The sequence below is a fragment of the Schistocerca gregaria genome, unplaced genomic scaffold (assembly GCF_023897955.1).
Source record: "Schistocerca gregaria isolate iqSchGreg1 unplaced genomic scaffold, iqSchGreg1.2 ptg000445l, whole genome shotgun sequence".
NCBI classification, from domain to species: Eukaryota; Metazoa; Arthropoda; class Insecta; order Orthoptera; family Acrididae; genus Schistocerca; species Schistocerca gregaria.
This window is the reverse complement of record NW_026061867.1, coordinates 492,345-512,920: the sequence shown is the minus strand read 5'-3', so window position 1 is coordinate 512,920 and position 20,576 is coordinate 492,345. Positions and strand designations below refer to the sequence as shown.

The window sequence follows — 20,576 nt, the reverse complement described above, 5'->3', positions numbered from 1 at the left end:
CTGCTTCCATCGTCGTAACTAGCAAACATGTCGACTCGATTCATGTAATATTGACTTCGCTGATGCTAGAAAAGCTGTGCTATATCGATGCCACGTGCAACTAGTGTGCAGAGAACGAGGCAGAGGAAGGAGTGAGCCTCTCCAACGTGTGTGAGGCAGTATCTAGCAGATACACGCGGTAAAACGTTTGACTTGCGTTTGCTCATTAATTGCTACACGTCATCGTCTGCAAGCTAAAATAATCACATCTGCACTGCCCAGAGAGGCGACACTTGCACTGACACCTGGTGGACGGTTGTGAGACGAGGAGATGAGCTGTGGCTTCTGGGCACGACTGTAGCGCTGCACCCTGGAGCCAAGAACACTGCACCTTGCTGGCGGCCCACGTGTTTAGTAGTGACGCAACTGCTAGGATGCAGCTGAACGTCCATCTTCTGAGAGCGAGAAAATTTCCGCAGTCGGCAGGACTCGAACCTACGCTCCCAGAGGGAATCTGATTTCAAGTCAGACGCCTTAACCACTCGGCCACGACTGCACGTCTCAGAAGCGTCTCTCGACAACTGAAACTCCCACCTTTGCAAGCAATCTCATGGCAGAAGGCAGCATGGGCTCACTCTTTTCTGTAGTGATTCCACTGCCAGCACATTAGACGTTACGAAAGTGTATTAATTTTCGCCCCGACAGGGACTAGAACCCAGGACCCTTTGGTTGAAAACCTAACGCTCTACCGACTGAGCTATCCGCACCCACGCACGAGCATTGTCATACAGCTGCGTCGTGTGCGAGTGATTCGCATGTCGTAATTGCTGGCTTGTGGCTCCAATGGCGACTTCACCGACTTCCCACTGACGCGCCGCTGACGCTAGTTTTCTGGCGTCTTAAGGGATGGACATACTTGCAAGTAGCTGCGAGATCATTGAAAAGAAACGCGGCGCCATTGCTTTTGCCGCACTCGACTGATTGAATTGCAATTCCTAAAAAGGAATGAACCTTCGCTCTGTCCAACAATTTCAAGCACGTGTGTGTACTCACGAACTCGGCGAAGGCGCGAGAAAATGACGGGGGCGCACTCGTGGGCCTGCGACGGCTTCCTGCAGTCACATCGTCAGTGCGAGGTGGACCGGTAGGCACAGGAAGCAGCGGCCGTCGTGAAACTCAGCATTCTTAAACGGAAATTTTCGTCTTGTTTAGAATGGCGTCATTGGTTTGCACGCTCATTCATGCGTGTGAAAGTATTTGCTGCTCTTTACGCAGAATCGCACGCAGCCGGCGGGATTCGAAACTACTTTCGAGTCAGACGCCTTAACCACTCGGCCACGGCTGCCCCGAACGCAGCGTTCTCCCGACACGTGCAAATTGAACCGTTTAAAGCACTGTGGTGTCAGAAAACGGCGTTGCTGCATTCTTTTCCGTAGTGTTTCCACCACTACCAGAGGAAACGCTACCAAATTATTAAAATTTCCGCCCGAACAGGGACTTGAACCCTGGACACTTAGGTTAAAAGCCTAATGCTCTACCGACTGAGCTATCCGGGCTCACAACGCCTTATGAAACATCTCACGATGCACAACTACACATTGACTCATGTCCTTTACTGTTGTGCAATCGCTGCATGGAGCTGTTAGTAGTTAAACGTCGCCTGAATGCTGTCTGCAAACTTATCGCGCAAAGCTCGTAACAGACCATCGAACAATGTTGACACACGATGCAAAAACAAACTGCAGCAGTCGTTACGTCTCATACGTTGGAGTAGAGGATTTACGTGTTTTGTCGACACTCATCGGGCAATTGGAAAATTCACAAGCACTTCGAATGCAATGTTTCCCACGTTTTCGCTCATTTCACGGTTCCGCTGGAGACGTTCTTCACCTCCTGGCACAAAACAGGGAACGCAGTCGGTAGGACGTTTTTTTATTTTCTTACTTCTCAGAGAGTTGCCTACTGTGTTCCTCTTATGGCAAGCACTAGACAACCAGAACAGTTACAGAAGAGAGTCATGTCCGTTCTCGGCTCTAGTTACATTATCACAAAGTCAGAGCAATTCCATTGGCGTCGGCTGCAAAACGAAGCCGTGCCGAAACCCGGGATCGAACCAGGGACCTTTAGATCTTCAGTCTAACGCTCTCCCAACTGAGCTATTTCGGCTGACGTACAGCGCCCCTCTTTTGCACGTCTGCCCCGTTGTCAATTTCACAGTCATCTTCGTCTGAAAGAACACAGGGACGCCGAAAGGCGAACAGCAGATGCAGTAAAGTACCACACACATTTCTTCTGCTTCCATCGTCGTAACTAGCAAACATGTCGACTCGATTCATGTAATATTGACTTCGCTGATGCTAGAAAAGCTGTGCTATATCGATGCCACGTGCAACTAGTGTGCAGAGAACGAAGCAGAGGAAGGAGTGAGCCTCTCCAACGTGTGTGAGGCAGTATCTAGCAGATACACGCGGTAAAACGTTTGACTTGCGTTTGCTCATTAATTGCTACACGTCATCGTCTGCAAGCTAAAATAATCACATCTGCACTGCCCAGAGAGGCGACACTTGCACTGACACCTGGTGGACGGTTGTGAGACGAGGAGATGAGCTGTGGCTTCTGGGCACGACTGTAGCGCTGCACCCTGGAGCCAAGAACACTGCACCTTGCTGGCGGCCCACGTGTTTAGTAGTGACGCAACTGCTAGGATGCAGCTGAACGTCCATCTTCTGAGAGCGAGAAAATTTCCGCAGTCGGCAGGACTCGAACCTACGCTCCCAGAGGGAATCTGATTTCAAGTCAGACGCCTTAACCACTCGGCCACGACTGCACGTCTCAGAAGCGTCTCTCGACAACTGAAACTCCCACCTTTGCAAGCAATCTCATGGCAGAAGGCAGCATGGGCTCACTCTTTTCTGTAGTGATTCCACTGCCAGCACATTAGACGTTACGAAAGTGTATTAATTTTCGCCCCGACAGGGACTAGAACCCAGGACCCTTTGGTTGAAAACCTAACGCTCTACCGACTGAGCTATCCGCACCCACGCACGAGCATTGTCATACAGCTGCGTCGTGTGCGAGTGATTCGCATGTCGTAATTGCTGGCTTGTGGCTCCAATGGCGACTTCACCGACTTCCCACTGACGCGCCGCTGACGCTAGTTTTCTGGCGTCTTAAGGGATGGACATACTTGCAAGTAGCTGCGAGATCATTGAAAAGAAACGCGGCGCCATTGCTTTTGCCGCACTCGACTGATTGAATTGCAATTCCTAAAAAGGAATGAACCTTCGCTCTGTCCAACAATTTCAAGCACGTGTGTGTACTCACGAACTCGGCGAAGGCGCGAGAAAATGACGGGGGCGCACTCGTGGGCCTGCGACGGCTTCCTGCAGTCACATCGTCAGTGCGAGGTGGACCGGTAGGCACAGGAAGCAGCGGCCGTCGTGAAACTCAGCATTCTTAAACGGAAATTTTCGTCTTGTTTAGAATGGCGTCATTGGTTTGCACGCTCATTCATGCGTGTGAAAGTATTTGCTGCTCTTTACGCAGAATCGCACGCAGCCGGCGGGATTCGAAACTACTTTCGAGTCAGACGCCTTAACCACTCGGCCACGGCTGCCCCGAACGCAGCGTTCTCCCGACACGTGCAAATTGAACCGTTTAAAGCACTGTGGTGTCAGAAAACGGCGTTGCTGCATTCTTTTCCGTAGTGTTTCCACCACTACCAGAGGAAACGCTACCAAATTATTAAAATTTCCGCCCGAACAGGGACTTGAACCCTGGACCCTTAGGTTAAAAGCCTAATGCTCTACCGACTCAGCTATCCGGGCTCACAACGCCTTATGAAACATCTCACGATGCACAACGACACATTGACTCATGTCCTTTACTGTTGTGCAATCGCTGCATGGAGCTGTTAGTAGTTAAACGTCGCCTGAATGCTGTCTGCAAACTTATCGCGCAAAGCTCGTAACAGACCATCGAACAATGTTGACACACGATGCAAAAACAAACTGCAGCAGTCGTTACGTCTCATACGTTGGAGTAGAGGATTTACGTGTTTTGTCGACACTCATCGGGCAATTGGAAAATTCACAAGCACTTCGAATGCAATGTTTCCCACGTTTTCGCTCATTTCACGGTTCCGCTGGAGACGTTCTTCACCTCCTGGCACAAAACAGGGAACGCAGTCGGTAGGACGTTTTTTTATTTTCTTACTTCTCAGAGAGTTGCCTACTGTGTTCCTCTTATGGCAAGCACTAGACAACCAGAACAGTTACAGAAGAGAGTCATGTCCGTTCTCGGCTCTAGTTACATTATCACAAAGTCAGAGCAATTCCATTGGCGTCGGCTGCAAAACGAAGCCGTGCCGAAACCCGGGATCGAACCAGGGACCTTTATATCTTCAGTCTAACGCTCTCCCAACTGAGCTATTTCGGCTGACGTACAGCGCCCCTCTTTTGCACGTCTGCCCCGTTGTCAATTTCACAGTCATCTTCGTCTGAAAGAACACAGGGACGCCGAAAGGCGAACAGCAGATGCAGTAAAGTACCACACACATTTCTTCTGCTTCCATCGTCGTAACTAGCAAACATGTCGACTCGATTCATGTAATATTGACTTCGCTGATGCTAGAAAAGCTGTGCTATATCGATGCCACGTGCAACTAGTGTGCAGAGAACGAAGCAGAGGAAGGAGTGAGCCTCTCCAACGTGTGTGAGGCAGTATCTAGCAGATACACGCGGTAAAACGTTTGACTTGCGTTTGCTCATTAATTGCTACACGTCATCGTCTGCAAGCTAAAATAATCACATCTGCACTGCCCAGAGAGGCGACACTTGCACTGACACCTGGTGGACGGTTGTGAGACGAGGAGATGAGCTGTGGCTTCTGGGCACGACTGTAGCGCTGCACCCTGGAGCCAAGAACACTGCACCTTGCTGGCGGCCCACGTGTTTAGTAGTGACGCAACTGCTAGGATGCAGCTGAACGTCCATCTTCTGAGAGCGAGAAAATTTCCGCAGTCGGCAGGACTCGAACCTACGCTCCCAGAGGGAATCTGATTTCAAGTCAGACGCCTTAACCACTCGGCCACGACTGCACGTCTCAGAAGCGTCTCTCGACAACTGAAACTCCCACCTTTGCAAGCAATCTCATGGCAGAAGGCAGCATGGGCTCACTCTTTTCTGTAGTGATTCCACTGCCAGCACATTAGACGTTACGAAAGTGTATTAATTTTCGCCCCGACAGGGACTAGAACCCAGGACCCTTTGGTTGAAAACCTAACGCTCTACCGACTGAGCTATCCGCACCCACGCACGAGCATTGTCATACAGCTGCGTCGTGTGCGAGTGATTCGCATGTCGTAATTGCTGGCTTGTGGCTCCAATGGCGACTTCACCGACTTCCCACTGACGCGCCGCTGACGCTAGTTTTCTGGCGTCTTAAGGGATGGACATACTTGCAAGTAGCTGCGAGATCATTGAAAAGAAACGCGGCGCCATTGCTTTTGCCGCACTCGACTGATTGAATTGCAATTCCTAAAAAGGAATGAACCTTCGCTCTGTCCAACAATTTCAAGCACGTGTGTGTACTCACGAACTCGGCGAAGGCGCGAGAAAATGACGGGGGCGCACTCGTGGGCCTGCGACGGCTTCCTGCAGTCACATCGTCAGTGCGAGGTGGACCGGTAGGCACAGGAAGCAGCGGCCGTCGTGAAACTCAGCATTCTTAAACGGAAATTTTCGTCTTGTTTAGAATGGCGTCATTGGTTTGCACGCTCATTCATGCGTGTGAAAGTATTTGCTGCTCTTTACGCAGAATCGCACGCAGCCGGCGGGATTCGAAACTACTTTCGAGTCAGACGCCTTAACCACTCGGCCACGGCTGCCCCGAACGCAGCGTTCTCCCGACACGTGCAAATTGAACCGTTTAAAGCACTGTGGTGTCAGAAAACGGCGTTGCTGCATTCTTTTCCGTAGTGTTTCCACCACTACCAGAGGAAACGCTACCAAATTATTAAAATTTCCGCCCGAACAGGGACTTGAACCCTGGACACTTAGGTTAAAAGCCTAATGCTCTACCGACTGAGCTATCCGGGCTCACAACGCCTTATGAAACATCTCACGATGCACAACTACACATTGACTCATGTCCTTTACTGTTGTGCAATCGCTGCATGGAGCTGTTAGTAGTTAAACGTCGCCTGAATGCTGTCTGCAAACTTATCGCGCAAAGCTCGTAACAGACCATCGAACAATGTTGACACACGATGCAAAAACAAACTGCAGCAGTCGTTACGTCTCATACGTTGGAGTAGAGGATTTACGTGTTTTGTCGACACTCATCGGGCAATTGGAAAATTCACAAGCACTTCGAATGCAATGTTTCCCACGTTTTCGCTCATTTCACGGTTCCGCTGGAGACGTTCTTCACCTCCTGGCACAAAACAGGGAACGCAGTCGGTAGGACGTTTTTTTATTTTCTTACTTCTCAGAGAGTTGCCTACTGTGTTCCTCTTATGGCAAGCACTAGACAACCAGAACAGTTACAGAAGAGAGTCATGTCCGTTCTCGGCTCTAGTTACATTATCACAAAGTCAGAGCAATTCCATTGGCGTCGGCTGCAAAACGAAGCCGTGCCGCAACCCGGGATCGAACCAGGGACCTTTAGATCTTCAGTCTAACGCTCTCCCAACTGAGCTATTTCGGCTGACGTACAGCGCCCCTCTTTTGCACGTCTGCCCCGTTGTCAATTTCACAGTCATCTTCGTCTGAAAGAACACAGGGACGCCGAAAGGCGAACAGCAGATGCAGTAAAGTACCACACACATTTCTTCTGCTTCCATCGTCGTAACTAGCAAACATGTCGACTCGATTCATGTAATATTGACTTCGCTGATGCTAGAAAAGCTGTGCTATATCGATGCCACGTGCAACTAGTGTGCAGAGAACGAAGCAGAGGAAGGAGTGAGCCTCTCCAACGTGTGTGAGGCAGTATCTAGCAGATACACGCGGTAAAACGTTTGACTTGCGTTTGCTCATTAATTGCTACACGTCATCGTCTGCAAGCTAAAATAATCACATCTGCACTGCCCAGAGAGGCGACACTTGCACTGACACCTGGTGGACGGTTGTGAGACGAGGAGATGAGCTGTGGCTTCTGGGCACGACTGTAGCGCTGCACCCTGGAGCCAAGAACACTGCACCTTGCTGGCGGCCCACGTGTTTAGTAGTGACGCAACTGCTAGGATGCAGCTGAACGTCCATCTTCTGAGAGCGAGAAAATTTCCGCAGTCGGCAGGACTCGAACCTACGCTCCCAGAGGGAATCTGATTTCAAGTCAGACGCCTTAACCACTCGGCCACGACTGCACGTCTCAGAAGCGTCTCTCGACAACTGAAACTCCCACCTTTGCAAGCAATCTCATGGCAGAAGGCAGCATGGGCTCACTCTTTTCTGTAGTGATTCCACTGCCAGCACATTAGACGTTACGAAAGTGTATTAATTTTCGCCCCGACAGGGACTAGAACCCAGGACCCTTTGGTTGAAAACCTAACGCTCTACCGACTGAGCTATCCGCACCCACGCACGAGCATTGTCATACAGCTGCGTCGTGTGCGAGTGATTCGCATGTCGTAATTGCTGGCTTGTGGCTCCAATGGCGACTTCACCGACTTCCCACTGACGCGCCGCTGACGCTAGTTTTCTGGCGTCTTAAGGGATGGACATACTTGCAAGTAGCTGCGAGATCATTGAAAAGAAACGCGGCGCCATTGCTTTTGCCGCACTCGACTGATTGAATTGCAATTCCTAAAAAGGAATGAACCTTCGCTCTGTCCAACAATTTCAAGCACGTGTGTGTACTCACGAACTCGGCGAAGGCGCGAGAAAATGACGGGGGCGCACTCGTGGGCCTGCGACGGCTTCCTGCAGTCACATCGTCAGTGCGAGGTGGACCGGTAGGCACAGGAAGCAGCGGCCGTCGTGAAACTCAGCATTCTTAAACGGAAATTTTCGTCTTGTTTAGAATGGCGTCATTGGTTTGCACGCTCATTCATGCGTGTGAAAGTATTTGCTGCTCTTTACGCAGAATCGCACGCAGCCGGCGGGATTCGAAACTACTTTCGAGTCAGACGCCTTAACCACTCGGCCACGGCTGCCCCGAACGCAGCGTTCTCCCGACACGTGCAAATTGAACCGTTTAAAGCACTGTGGTGTCAGAAAACGGCGTTGCTGCATTCTTTTCCGTAGTGTTTCCACCACTACCAGAGGAAACGCTACCAAATTATTAAAATTTCCGCCCGAACAGGGACTTGAACCCTGGACCCTTAGGTTAAAAGCCTAATGCTCTACCGACTGAGCTATCCGGGCTCACAACGCCTTATGAAACATCTCACGATGCACAACGACACATTGACTCATGTCCTTTACTGTTGTGCAATCGCTGCATGGAGCTGTTAGTAGTTAAACGTCGCCTGAATGCTGTCTGCAAACTTATCGCGCAAAGCTCGTAACAGACCATCGAACAATGTTGACACACGATGCAAAAACAAACTGCAGCAGTCGTTACGTCTCATACGTTGGAGTAGAGGATTTACGTGTTTTGTCGACACTCATCGGGCAATTGGAAAATTCACAAGCACTTCGAATGCAATGTTTCCCACGTTTTCGCTCATTTCACGGTTCCGCTGGAGACGTTCTTCACCTCCTGGCACAAAACAGGGAACGCAGTCGGTAGGACGTTTTTTTATTTTCTTACTTCTCAGAGAGTTGCCTACTGTGTTCCTCTTATGGCAAGCACTAGACAACCAGAACAGTTACAGAAGAGAGTCATGTCCGTTCTCGGCTCTAGTTACATTATCACAAAGTCAGAGCAATTCCATTGGCGTCGGCTGCAAAACGAAGCCGTGCCGCAACCCGGGATCGAACCAGGGACCTTTAGATCTTCAGTCTAACGCTCTCCCAACTGAGCTATTTCGGCTGACGTACAGCGCCCCTCTTTTGCACGTCTGCCCCGTTGTCAATTTCACAGTCATCTTCGTCTGAAAGAACACAGGGACGCCGAAAGGCGAACAGCAGATGCAGTAAAGTACCACACACATTTCTTCTGCTTCCATCGTCGTAACTAGCAAACATGTCGACTCGATTCATGTAATATTGACTTCGCTGATGCTAGAAAAGCTGTGCTATATCGATGCCACGTGCAACTAGTGTGCAGAGAACGAAGCAGAGGAAGGAGTGAGCCTCTCCAACGTGTGTGAGGCAGTATCTAGCAGATACACGCGGTAAAACGTTTGACTTGCGTTTGCTCATTAATTGCTACACGTCATCGTCTGCAAGCTAAAATAATCACATCTGCACTGCCCAGAGAGGCGACACTTGCACTGACACCTGGTGGACGGTTGTGAGACGAGGAGATGAGCTGTGGCTTCTGGGCACGACTGTAGCGCTGCACCCTGGAGCCAAGAACACTGCACCTTGCTGGCGGCCCACGTGTTTAGTAGTGACGCAACTGCTAGGATGCAGCTGAACGTCCATCTTCTGAGAGCGAGAAAATTTCCGCAGTCGGCAGGACTCGAACCTACGCTCCCAGAGGGAATCTGATTTCAAGTCAGACGCCTTAACCACTCGGCCACGACTGCACGTCTCAGAAGCGTCTCTCGACAACTGAAACTCCCACCTTTGCAAGCAATCTCATGGCAGAAGGCAGCATGGGCTCACTCTTTTCTGTAGTGATTCCACTGCCAGCACATTAGACGTTACGAAAGTGTATTAATTTTCGCCCCGACAGGGACTAGAACCCAGGACCCTTTGGTTGAAAACCTAACGCTCTACCGACTGAGCTATCCGCACCCACGCACGAGCATTGTCATACAGCTGCGTCGTGTGCGAGTGATTCGCATGTCGTAATTGCTGGCTTGTGGCTCCAATGGCGACTTCACCGACTTCCCACTGACGCGCCGCTGACGCTAGTTTTCTGGCGTCTTAAGGGATGGACATACTTGCAAGTAGCTGCGAGATCATTGAAAAGAAACGCGGCGCCATTGCTTTTGCCGCACTCGACTGATTGAATTGCAATTCCTAAAAAGGAATGAACCTTCGCTCTGTCCAACAATTTCAAGCACGTGTGTGTACTCACGAACTCGGCGAAGGCGCGAGAAAATGACGGGGGCGCACTCGTGGGCCTGCGACGGCTTCCTGCAGTCACATCGTCAGTGCGAGGTGGACCGGTAGGCACAGGAAGCAGCGGCCGTCGTGAAACTCAGCATTCTTAAACGGAAATTTTCGTCTTGTTTAGAATGGCGTCATTGGTTTGCACGCTCATTCATGCGTGTGAAAGTATTTGCTGCTCTTTACGCAGAATCGCACGCAGCCGGCGGGATTCGAAACTACTTTCGAGTCAGACGCCTTAACCACTCGGCCACGGCTGCCCCGAACGCAGCGTTCTCCCGACACGTGCAAATTGAACCGTTTAAAGCACTGTGGTGTCAGAAAACGGCGTTGCTGCATTCTTTTCCGTAGTGTTTCCACCACTACCAGAGGAAACGCTACCAAATTATTAAAATTTCCGCCCGAACAGGGACTTGAACCCTGGACCCTTAGGTTAAAAGCCTAATGCTCTACCGACTGAGCTATCCGGGCTCACAACGCCTTATGAAACATCTCACGATGCACAACGACACATTGACTCATGTCCTTTACTGTTGTGCAATCGCTGCATGGAGCTGTTAGTAGTTAAACGTCGCCTGAATGCTGTCTGCAAACTTATCGCGCAAAGCTCGTAACAGACCATCGAACAATGTTGACACACGATGCAAAAACAAACTGCAGCAGTCGTTACGTCTCATACGTTGGAGTAGAGGATTTACGTGTTTTGTCGACACTCATCGGGCAATTGGAAAATTCACAAGCACTTCGAATGCAATGTTTCCCACGTTTTCGCTCATTTCACGGTTCCGCTGGAGACGTTCTTCACCTCCTGGCACAAAACAGGGAACGCAGTCGGTAGGACGTTTTTTTATTTTCTTACTTCTCAGAGAGTTGCCTACTGTGTTCCTCTTATGGCAAGCACTAGACAACCAGAACAGTTACAGAAGAGAGTCATGTCCGTTCTCGGCTCTAGTTACATTATCACAAAGTCAGAGCAATTCCATTGGCGTCGGCTGCAAAACGAAGCCGTGCCGAAACCCGGGATCGAACCAGGGACCTTTAGATCTTCAGTCTAACGCTCTCCCAACTGAGCTATTTCGGCTGACGTACAGCGCCCCTCTTTTGCACGTCTGCCCCGTTGTCAATTTCACAGTCATCTTCGTCTGAAAGAACACAGGGACGCCGAAAGGCGAACAGCAGATGCAGTAAAGTACCACACACATTTCTTCTGCTTCCATCGTCGTAACTAGCAAACATGTCGACTCGATTCATGTAATATTGACTTCGCTGATGCTAGAAAAGCTGTGCTATATCGATGCCACGTGCAACTAGTGTGCAGAGAACGAGGCAGAGGAAGGAGTGAGCCTCTCCAACGTGTGTGAGGTAGTATCTAGCAGATACACGCGGTAAAACGTTTGACTTGCGTTTGCTCATTAATTGCTACACGTCATCGTCTGCAAGCTAAAATAATCACATCTGCACTGCCCAGAGAGGCGACACTTGCACTGACACCTGGTGGACGGTTGTGAGACGAGGAGATGAGCTGTGGCTTCTGGGCACGACTGTAGCGCTGCACCCTGGAGCCAAGAACACTGCACCTTGCTGGCGGCCCGCGTGTTTAGTAGTGACGCAACTGCTAGGATGCAGCTGAACGTCCATCTTCTGAGAGCGAGAAAATTTCCGCAGTCGGCAGGACTCGAACCTACGCTCCCAGAGGGAATCTGATTTCAAGTCAGACGCCTTAACCACTCGGCCACGACTGCACGTCTCAGAAGCGTCTCTCGACAACTGAAACTCCCACCTTTGCAAGCAATCTCATGGCAGAAGGCAGCATGGGCTCACTCTTTTCTGTAGTGATTCCACTGCCAGCACATTAGACGTTACGAAAGTGTATTAATTTTCGCCCCGACAGGGACTAGAACCCAGGACCCTTTGGTTGAAAACCTAACGCTCTACCGACTGAGCTATCCGCACCCACGCACGAGCATTGTCATACAGCTGCGTCGTGTGCGAGTGATTCGCATGTCGTAATTGCTGGCTTGTGGCTCCAATGGCGACTTCACCGACTTCCCACTGACGCGCCGCTGACGCTAGTTTTCTGGCGTCTTAAGGGATGGACATACTTGCAAGTAGCTGCGAGATCATTGAAAAGAAACGCGGCGCCATTGCTTTTGCCGCACTCGACTGATTGAATTGCAATTCCTAAAAAGGAATGAACCTTCGCTCTGTCCAACAATTTCAAGCACGTGTGTGTACTCACGAACTCGGCGAAGGCGCGAGAAAATGACGGGGGCGCACTCGTGGGCCTGCGACGGCTTCCTGCAGTCACATCGTCAGTGCGAGGTGGACCGGTAGGCACAGGAAGCAGCGGCCGTCGTGAAACTCAGCATTCTTAAACGGAAATTTTCGTCTTGTTTGGAATGGCGTCATTGGTTTGCACGCTCATTCATGCGTGTGAAAGTATTTGCTGCTCTTTACGCAGAATCGCACGCAGCCGGCGGGATTCGAAACTACTTTCGAGTCAGACGCCTTAACCACTCGGCCACGGCTGCCCCGAACGCAGCGTTCTCCCGACACGTGCAAATTGAACCGTTTAAAGCACTGTGGTGTCAGAAAACGGCGTTGCTGCATTCTTTTCCGTAGTGTTTCCACCACTACCAGAGGAAACGCTACCAAATTATTAAAATTTCCGCCCGAACAGGGACTTGAACCCTGGACACTTAGGTTAAAAGCCTAATGCTCTACCGACTGAGCTATCCGGGCTCACAACGCCTTATGAAACATCTCACGATGCACAACGACACATTGACTCATGTCCTTTACTGTTGTGCAATCGCTGCATGGAGCTGTTAGTAGTTAAACGTCGCCTGAATGCTGTCTGCAAACTTATCGCGCAAAGCTCGTAACAGACCATCGAACAATGTTGACACACGATGCAAAAACAAACTGCAGCAGTCGTTACGTCTCATACGTTGGAGTAGAGGATTTACGTGTTTTGTCGACACTCATCGGGCAATTGGAAAATTCACAAGCACTTCGAATGCAATGTTTCCCACGTTTTCGCTCATTTCACGGTTCCGCTGGAGACGTTCTTCACCTCCTGGCACAAAACAGGGAACGCAGTCGGTAGAACGTTTTTTTATTTTCTTACTTCTCAGAGAGTTGCCTACTGTGTTCCTCTTATGGCAAGCACTAGACAACCAGAACAGTTACAGAAGAGAGTCATGTCCGTTCTCGGCTCTAGTTACATTATCACAAAGTCAGAGCAATTCCATTGGCGTCGGCTGCAAAACGAAGCCGTGCCGAAACCCGGGATCGAACCAGGGACCTTTAGATCTTCAGTCTAACGCTCTCCCAACTGAGCTATTTCGGCTGACGTACAGCGCCCCTCTTTTGCACGTCTGCCCCGTTGTCAATTTCACAGTCATCTTCGTCTGAAAGAACACAGGGACGCCGAAAGGCGAACAGCAGATGCAGTAAAGTACCACACACATTTCTTCTGCTTCCATCGTCGTAACTAGCAAACATGTCGACTCGATTCATGTAATATTGACTTCGCTGATGCTAGAAAAGCTGTGCTATATCGATGCCACGTGCAACTAGTGTGCAGAGAACGAGGCAGAGGAAGGAGTGAGCCTCTCCAACGTGTGTGAGGCAGTATCTAGCAGATACACGCGGTAAAACGTTTGACTTGCGTTTGCTCATTAATTGCTACACGTCATCGTCTGCAAGCTAAAATAATCACATCTGCACTGCCCAGAGAGGCGACACTTGCACTGACACCTGGTGGACGGTTGTGAGACGAGGAGATGAGCTGTGGCTTCTGGGCACGACTGTAGCGCTGCACCCTGGAGCCAAGAACACTGCACCTTGCTGGCGGCCCACGTGTTTAGTAGTGACGCAACTGCTAGGATGCAGCTGAACGTCCATCTTCTGAGAGCGAGAAAATTTCCGCAGTCGGCAGGACTCGAACCTACGCTCCCAGAGGGAATCTGATTTCAAGTCAGACGCCTTAACCACTCGGCCACGACTGCACGTCTCAGAAGCGTCTCTCGACAACTGAAACTCCCACCTTTGCAAGCAATCTCATGGCAGAAGGCAGCATGGGCTCACTCTTTTCTGTAGTGATTCCACTGCCAGCACATTAGACGTTACGAAAGTGTATTAATTTTCGCCCCGACAGGGACTAGAACCCAGGACCCTTTGGTTGAAAACCTAACGCTCTACCGACTGAGCTATCCGCACCCACGCACGAGCATTGTCATACAGCTGCGTCGTGTGCGAGTGATTCGCATGTCGTAATTGCTGGCTTGTGGCTCCAATGGCGACTTCACCGACTTCCCACTGACGCGCCGCTGACGCTAGTTTTCTGGCGTCTTAAGGGATGGACATACTTGCAAGTAGCTGCGAGATCATTGAAAAGAAACGCGGCGCCATTGCTTTTGCCGCACTCGACTGATTGAATTGCAATTCCTAAAAAGGAATGAACCTTCGCTCTGTCCAACAATTTCAAGCACGTGTGTGTACTCACGAACTCGGCGAAGGCGCGAGAAAATGACGGGGGCGCACTCGTGGGCCTGCGACGGCTTCCTGCAGTCACATCGTCAGTGCGAGGTGGACCGGTAGGCACAGGAAGCAGCGGCCGTCGTGAAACTCAGCATTCTTAAACGGAAATTTTCGTCTTGTTTGGAATGGCGTCATTGGTTTGCACGCTCATTCATGCGTGTGAAAGTATTTGCTGCTCTTTACGCAGAATCGCACGCAGCCGGCGGGATTCGAAACTACTTTCGAGTCAGACGCCTTAACCACTCGGCCACGGCTGCCCCGAACGCAGCGTTCTCCCGACACGTGCAAATTGAACCGTTTAAAGCACTGTGGTGTCAGAAAACGGCGTTGCTGCATTCTTTTCCGTAGTGTTTCCACCACTACCAGAGGAAACGCTACCAAATTATTAAAATTTCCGCCCGAACAGGGACTTGAACCCTGGACACTTAGGTTAAAAGCCTAATGCTCTACCGACTGAGCTATCCGGGCTCACAACGCCTTATGAAACATCTCACGATGCACAACGACACATTGACTCATGTCCTTTACTGTTGTGCAATCGCTGCATGGAGCTGTTAGTAGTTAAACGTCGCCTGAATGCTGTCTGCAAACTTATCGCGCAAAGCTCGTAACAGACCATCGAACAATGTTGACACACGATGCAAAAACAAACTGCAGCAGTCGTTACGTCTCATACGTTGGAGTAGAGGATTTACGTGTTTTGTCGACACTCATCGGGCAATTGGAAAATTCACAAGCACTTCGAATGCAATGTTTCCCACGTTTTCGCTCATTTCACGGTTCCGCTGGAGACGTTCTTCACCTCCTGGCACAAAACAGGGAACGCAGTCGGTAGAACGTTTTTTTATTTTCTTACTTCTCAGAGAGTTGCCTACTGTGTTCCTCTTATGGCAAGCACTAGACAACCAGAACAGTTACAGAAGAGAGTCATGTCCGTTCTCGGCTCTAGTTACATTATCACAAAGTCAGAGCAATTCCATTGGCGTCGGCTGCAAAACGAAGCCGTGCCGAAACCCGGGATCGAACCAGGGACCTTTAGATCTTCAGTCTAACGCTCTCCCAACTGAGCTATTTCGGCTGACGTACAGCGCCCCTCTTTTGCACGTCTGCCCCGTTGTCAATTTCACAGTCATCTTCGTCTGAAAGAACACAGGGACGCCGAAAGGCGAACAGCAGATGCAGTAAAGTACCACACACATTTCTTCTGCTTCCATCGTCGTAACTAGCAAACATGTCGACTCGATTCATGTAATATTGACTTCGCTGATGCTAGAAAAGCTGTGCTATATCGATGCCACGTGCAACTAGTGTGCAGAGAACGAGGCAGAGGAAGGAGTGAGCCTCTCCAACGTGTGTGAGGCAGTATCTAGCAGATACACGCGGTAAAACGTTTGACTTGCGTTTGCTCATTAATTGCTACACGTCATCGTCTGCAAGCTAAAATAATCACATCTGCACTGCCCAGAGAGGCGACACTTGCACTGACACCTGGTGGACGGTTGTGAGACGAGGAGATGAGCTGTGGCTTCTGGGCACGACTGTAGCGCTGCACCCTGGAGCCAAGAACACTGCACCTTGCTGGCGGCCCACGTGTTTAGTAGTGACGCAACTGCTAGGATGCAGCTGAACGTCCATCTTCTGAGAGCGAGAAAATTTCCGCAGTCGGCAGGACTCGAACCTACGCTCCCAGAGGGAATCTGATTTCAAGTCAGACGCCTTAACCACTCGGCCACGACTGCACGTCTCAGAAGCGTCTCTCGACAACTGAAACTCCCACCTTTGCAAGCAATCTCATGGCAGAAGGCAGCATGGGCTCACTCTTTTCTGTAGTGATTCCACTGCCAGCACATTAGACGTTACGAAAGTGTATTAATTTTCGCCCCGACAGGGACTAGAACCCAGGACCCTTTGGTTGAAAACCTAACGCTCTACCGACTGAGCTATCCGCACCCACGCACGAGCATTGTCATACAGCTGCGTCGTGTGCGAGTGATTCGCATGTCGTAATTGCTGGCTTGTGGCTCCAATGGCGACTTCACCGACTTCCCACTGACGCGCCGCTGACGCTAGTTTTCTGGCGTCTTAAGGGATGGACATACTTGCAAGTAGCTGCGAGATCATTGAAAAGAAACGCGGCGCCATTGCTTTTGCCGCACTCGACTGATTGAATTGCAATTCCTAAAAAGGAATGAACCTTCGCTCTGTCCAACAATTTCAAGCACGTGTGTGTACTCACGAACTCGGCGAAGGCGCGAGAAAATGACGGGGGCGCACTCGTGGGCCTGCGACGGCTTCCTGCAGTCACATCGTCAGTGCGAGGTGGACCGGTAGGCACAGGAAGCAGCGGCCGTCGTGAAACTCAGCATTCTTAAACGGAAATTTTCGTCTTGTTTGGAATGGCGTCATTGGTTTGCACGCTCATTCATGCGTGTGAAAGTATTTGCTGCTCTTTACGCAGAATCGCACGCAGCCGGCGGGATTCGAAACTACTTTCGAGTCAGACGCCTTAACCACTCGGCCACGGCTGCCCCGAACGCAGCGTTCTCCCGACACGTGCAAATTGAACCGTTTAAAGCACTGTGGTGTCAGAAAACGGCGTTGCTGCATTCTTTTCCGTAGTGTTTCCACCACTACCAGAGGAAACGCTACCAAATTATTAAAATTTCCGCCCGAACAGGGACTTGAACCCTGGACACTTAGGTTAAAAGCCTAATGCTCTACCGACTGAGCTATCCGGGCTCACAACGCCTTATGAAACATCTCACGATGCACAACGACACATTGACTCATGTCCTTTACTGTTGTGCAATCGCTGCATGGAGCTGTTAGTAGTTAAACGTCGCCTGAATGCTGTCTGCAAACTTATCGCGCAAAGCTCGTAACAGACCATCGAACAATGTTGACACACGATGCAAAAACAAACTGCAGCAGTCGTTACGTCTCATACGTTGGAGTAGAGGATTTACGTGTTTTGTCGACACTCATCGGGCAATTGGAAAATTCACAAGCACTTCGAATGCAATGTTTCCCACGTTTTCGCTCATTTCACGGTTCCGCTGGAGACGTTCTTCACCTCCTGGCACAAAACAGGGAACGCAGTCGGTAGAACGTTTTTTTATTTTCTTACTTCTCAGAGAGTTGCCTACTGTGTTCCTCTTATGGCAAGCACTAGACAACCAGAACAGTTACAGAAGAGAGTCATGTCCGTTCTCGGCTCTAGTTACATTATCACAAAGTCAGAGCAATTCCATTGGCGTCGGCTGCAAAACGAAGCCGTGCCGAAACCCGGGATCGAACCAGGGACCTTTAGATCTTCAGTCTAACGCTCTCCCAACTGAGCTATTTCGGCTGACGTACAGCGCCCCTCTTTTGCACGTCTGCCCCGTTGTCAATTTCACAGTCATCTTCGTCTGAAAGAACACAGGGACGCCGAAAGGCGAACAGCAGATGCAGTAAAGTACCACACACATTTCTTCTGCTTCCATCGTCGTAACTAGCAAACATGTCGACTCGATTCATGTAATATTGACTTCGCTGATGCTAGAAAAGCTGTGCTATATCGATGCCACGTGCAACTAGTGTGCAGAGAACGAGGCAGAGGAAGGAGTGAGCCTCTCCAACGTGTGTGAGGCAGTATCTAGCAGATACACGCGGTAAAACGTTTGACTTGCGTTTGCTCATTAATTGCTACACGTCATCGTCTGCAAGCTAAAATAATCACATCTGCACTGCCCAGAGAGGCGACACTTGCACTGACACCTGGTGGACGGTTGTGAGACGAGGAGATGAGCTGTGGCTTCTGGGCACGACTGTAGCGCTGCACCCTGGAGCCAAGAACACTGCACCTTGCTGGCGGCCCACGTGTTTAGTAGTGACGCAACTGCTAGGATGCAGCTGAACGTCCATCTTCTGAGAGCGAGAAAATTTCCGCAGTCGGCAGGACTCGAACCTACGCTCCCAGAGGGAATCTGATTTCAAGTCAGACGCCTTAACCACTCGGCCACGACTGCACGTCTCAGAAGCGTCTCTCGACAGCTGAAACTACCACCTTTGCAAGCAATCTCATGGCAGAAGGCAGCATGGGCTCACTCTTTTCTGTAGTGATTCCACTGCCAGCACATTAGACGTTACGAAAGTGTATTAATTTTCGCCCCGACAGGGACTAGAACCCAGGACCCTTTGGTTGAAAACCTAACGCTCTACCGACTGAGCTATCCGCACCCACGCACGAGCATTGTCATACAGCTGCGTCGTGTGCGAGTGATTCGCATGTCGTAATTGCTGGCTTGTGGCTCCAATGGCGACTTCACCGACTTCCCACTGACGCGCCGCTGACGCTAGTTTTCTGGCGTCTTAAGGGATGGACATACTTGCAAGTAGCTGCGAGATCATTGAAAAGAAACGCGGCGCCATTGCTTTTGCCGCACTCGACTGATTGAATTGCAATTCCTAAAAAGGAATGAACCTTCGCTCTGTCCAACAATTTCAAGCACGTGTGTGTACTCACGAACTCGGCGAAGGCGCGAGAAAATGACGGGGGCGCACTCGTGGGCCTGCGACGGCTTCCTGCAGTCACATCGTCAGTGCGAGGTGGACCGGTAGGCACAGGAAGCAGCGGCCGTCGTGAAACTCAGCATTCTTAAACGGAAATTTTCGTCTTGTTTAGAATGGCGTCATTGGTTTGCACGCTCATTCATGCGTGTGAAAGTATTTGCTGCTCTTTACGCAGAATCGCACGCAGCCGGCGGGATTCGAAACTACTTTCGAGTCAGACGCCTTAACCACTCGGCCACGGCTGCCCCGAACGCAGCGTTCTCCCGATACGTGCAAATTGAACCGTTTAAAGCACTGTGGTGTCAGAAAACGGCGTTGCTGCATTCTTTTCCGTAGTGTTTCCACCACTACCAGAGGAAACGCTACCAAATTATTAAAATTTCCGCCCGAACAGGGACTTGAACCCTGGACCCTTAGGTTAAAAGCCTAATGCTCTACCGACTGAGCTATCCGGGCTCACAACGCCTTATGAAACATCTCACGATGCACAACGACACATTGACTCATGTCCTTTACTGTTGTGCAATCGCTGCATGGAGCTGTTAGTAGTTAAACGTCGCCTGAATGCTGTCTGCAAACTTATCGCGCAAAGCTCGTAACAGACCATCGAACAATGTTGACACACGATGCAAAAACAAACTGCAGCAGTCGTTACGTCTCATACGTTGGAGTAGAGGATTTACGTGTTTTGTCGACACTCATCGGGCAATTGGAAAATTCACAAGCACTTCGAATGCAATGTTTCCCACGTTTTCGCTCATTTCACGGTTCCGCTGGAGACGTTCTTCACCTCCTGGCACAAAACAGGGAACGCAGTCGGTAGGACGTTTTTTTATTTTCTTACTTCTCAGAGAGTTGCCTACTTTGTTCCTCTTATGGCAAGCACTAGACAACCAGAACAGTTACAGAAGAGAGTCATGTCCGTTCTCGGCTCTAGTTACATTACCACAAAGTCAGAGCAATTCCATTGGCGTCGGCTGCAAAACGAAGCCGTGCCGAAACCCGGGATCGAACCAGGGACCTTTAGATCTTCAGTCTAACGCTCTCCCAACTGAGCTATTTCGGCTGACGTACAGCGCCCCTCTTTTGCACGTCTGCCCCGTTGTCAATTTCACAGTCATCTTCGTCTGAAAGAACACAGGGACGCCGAAAGGCGAACAGCAGATGCAGTAAAGTACCACACACATTTCTTCTGCTTCCATCGTCGTAACTAGCAAACATGTCGACTCGATTCATGTAATATTGACTTCGCTGATGCTAGAAAAGCTGTGCTATATCGATGCCACGTGCAACTAGTGTGCAGAGAACGAGGCAGAGGAAGGAGTGAGC

General features: G+C 50.3%; 27 non-coding genes across 27 annotated transcripts; all 27 read right to left on the bottom strand.

Moving 5' to 3' along the window:
* Positions 1-453: 453 nt before the first annotated feature.
* Trnas-uga (transfer RNA serine (anticodon UGA)) lies at positions 454-535 on the bottom strand. Its single transcript has one exon. It is a non-coding gene; the product is annotated as a tRNA-Ser (tRNA).
* Positions 536-1,462: 927 nt separating this feature from the next.
* Positions 1,463-1,535, bottom strand: Trnak-uuu (transfer RNA lysine (anticodon UUU)). The gene has a single exon. It is a non-coding gene; the product is annotated as a tRNA-Lys (tRNA).
* A 537-nt stretch (positions 1,536-2,072) lies between these two features.
* Trnaf-gaa (transfer RNA phenylalanine (anticodon GAA)) lies at positions 2,073-2,145 on the bottom strand. Its single transcript has one exon. It is a non-coding gene; the product is annotated as a tRNA-Phe (tRNA).
* Positions 2,146-2,724: 579 nt separating this feature from the next.
* Trnas-uga (transfer RNA serine (anticodon UGA)) lies at positions 2,725-2,806 on the bottom strand. Its single transcript has one exon. It is a non-coding gene; the product is annotated as a tRNA-Ser (tRNA).
* Positions 2,807-3,733: 927 nt separating this feature from the next.
* Positions 3,734-3,806, bottom strand: Trnak-uuu (transfer RNA lysine (anticodon UUU)). Its single transcript has one exon. It is a non-coding gene; the product is annotated as a tRNA-Lys (tRNA).
* A 537-nt stretch (positions 3,807-4,343) lies between these two features.
* Positions 4,344-4,416, bottom strand: Trnaf-gaa (transfer RNA phenylalanine (anticodon GAA)). The gene has a single exon. It is a non-coding gene; the product is annotated as a tRNA-Phe (tRNA).
* A 579-nt stretch (positions 4,417-4,995) lies between these two features.
* Positions 4,996-5,077, bottom strand: Trnas-uga (transfer RNA serine (anticodon UGA)). Its single transcript has one exon. It is a non-coding gene; the product is annotated as a tRNA-Ser (tRNA).
* Positions 5,078-6,004: 927 nt separating this feature from the next.
* On the bottom strand, positions 6,005-6,077 carry Trnak-uuu (transfer RNA lysine (anticodon UUU)). The gene has a single exon. It is a non-coding gene; the product is annotated as a tRNA-Lys (tRNA).
* A 537-nt stretch (positions 6,078-6,614) lies between these two features.
* On the bottom strand, positions 6,615-6,687 carry Trnaf-gaa (transfer RNA phenylalanine (anticodon GAA)). The gene has a single exon. It is a non-coding gene; the product is annotated as a tRNA-Phe (tRNA).
* A 579-nt stretch (positions 6,688-7,266) lies between these two features.
* Trnas-uga (transfer RNA serine (anticodon UGA)) lies at positions 7,267-7,348 on the bottom strand. The gene has a single exon. It is a non-coding gene; the product is annotated as a tRNA-Ser (tRNA).
* A 927-nt stretch (positions 7,349-8,275) lies between these two features.
* Trnak-uuu (transfer RNA lysine (anticodon UUU)) lies at positions 8,276-8,348 on the bottom strand. Its single transcript has one exon. It is a non-coding gene; the product is annotated as a tRNA-Lys (tRNA).
* A 537-nt stretch (positions 8,349-8,885) lies between these two features.
* Positions 8,886-8,958, bottom strand: Trnaf-gaa (transfer RNA phenylalanine (anticodon GAA)). Its single transcript has one exon. It is a non-coding gene; the product is annotated as a tRNA-Phe (tRNA).
* Positions 8,959-9,537: 579 nt separating this feature from the next.
* Positions 9,538-9,619, bottom strand: Trnas-uga (transfer RNA serine (anticodon UGA)). Its single transcript has one exon. It is a non-coding gene; the product is annotated as a tRNA-Ser (tRNA).
* Positions 9,620-10,546: 927 nt separating this feature from the next.
* Positions 10,547-10,619, bottom strand: Trnak-uuu (transfer RNA lysine (anticodon UUU)). Its single transcript has one exon. It is a non-coding gene; the product is annotated as a tRNA-Lys (tRNA).
* Positions 10,620-11,156: 537 nt separating this feature from the next.
* Positions 11,157-11,229, bottom strand: Trnaf-gaa (transfer RNA phenylalanine (anticodon GAA)). The gene has a single exon. It is a non-coding gene; the product is annotated as a tRNA-Phe (tRNA).
* Positions 11,230-11,808: 579 nt separating this feature from the next.
* On the bottom strand, positions 11,809-11,890 carry Trnas-uga (transfer RNA serine (anticodon UGA)). The gene has a single exon. It is a non-coding gene; the product is annotated as a tRNA-Ser (tRNA).
* A 927-nt stretch (positions 11,891-12,817) lies between these two features.
* On the bottom strand, positions 12,818-12,890 carry Trnak-uuu (transfer RNA lysine (anticodon UUU)). The gene has a single exon. It is a non-coding gene; the product is annotated as a tRNA-Lys (tRNA).
* Positions 12,891-13,427: 537 nt separating this feature from the next.
* On the bottom strand, positions 13,428-13,500 carry Trnaf-gaa (transfer RNA phenylalanine (anticodon GAA)). The gene has a single exon. It is a non-coding gene; the product is annotated as a tRNA-Phe (tRNA).
* Positions 13,501-14,079: 579 nt separating this feature from the next.
* Positions 14,080-14,161, bottom strand: Trnas-uga (transfer RNA serine (anticodon UGA)). Its single transcript has one exon. It is a non-coding gene; the product is annotated as a tRNA-Ser (tRNA).
* Positions 14,162-15,088: 927 nt separating this feature from the next.
* Positions 15,089-15,161, bottom strand: Trnak-uuu (transfer RNA lysine (anticodon UUU)). Its single transcript has one exon. It is a non-coding gene; the product is annotated as a tRNA-Lys (tRNA).
* Positions 15,162-15,698: 537 nt separating this feature from the next.
* Trnaf-gaa (transfer RNA phenylalanine (anticodon GAA)) lies at positions 15,699-15,771 on the bottom strand. Its single transcript has one exon. It is a non-coding gene; the product is annotated as a tRNA-Phe (tRNA).
* A 579-nt stretch (positions 15,772-16,350) lies between these two features.
* On the bottom strand, positions 16,351-16,432 carry Trnas-uga (transfer RNA serine (anticodon UGA)). The gene has a single exon. It is a non-coding gene; the product is annotated as a tRNA-Ser (tRNA).
* A 927-nt stretch (positions 16,433-17,359) lies between these two features.
* Trnak-uuu (transfer RNA lysine (anticodon UUU)) lies at positions 17,360-17,432 on the bottom strand. The gene has a single exon. It is a non-coding gene; the product is annotated as a tRNA-Lys (tRNA).
* A 537-nt stretch (positions 17,433-17,969) lies between these two features.
* On the bottom strand, positions 17,970-18,042 carry Trnaf-gaa (transfer RNA phenylalanine (anticodon GAA)). Its single transcript has one exon. It is a non-coding gene; the product is annotated as a tRNA-Phe (tRNA).
* Positions 18,043-18,621: 579 nt separating this feature from the next.
* Trnas-uga (transfer RNA serine (anticodon UGA)) lies at positions 18,622-18,703 on the bottom strand. The gene has a single exon. It is a non-coding gene; the product is annotated as a tRNA-Ser (tRNA).
* A 927-nt stretch (positions 18,704-19,630) lies between these two features.
* Trnak-uuu (transfer RNA lysine (anticodon UUU)) lies at positions 19,631-19,703 on the bottom strand. Its single transcript has one exon. It is a non-coding gene; the product is annotated as a tRNA-Lys (tRNA).
* A 537-nt stretch (positions 19,704-20,240) lies between these two features.
* Positions 20,241-20,313, bottom strand: Trnaf-gaa (transfer RNA phenylalanine (anticodon GAA)). Its single transcript has one exon. It is a non-coding gene; the product is annotated as a tRNA-Phe (tRNA).
* Between the last annotated feature and the right edge of the window lie 263 nt (positions 20,314-20,576).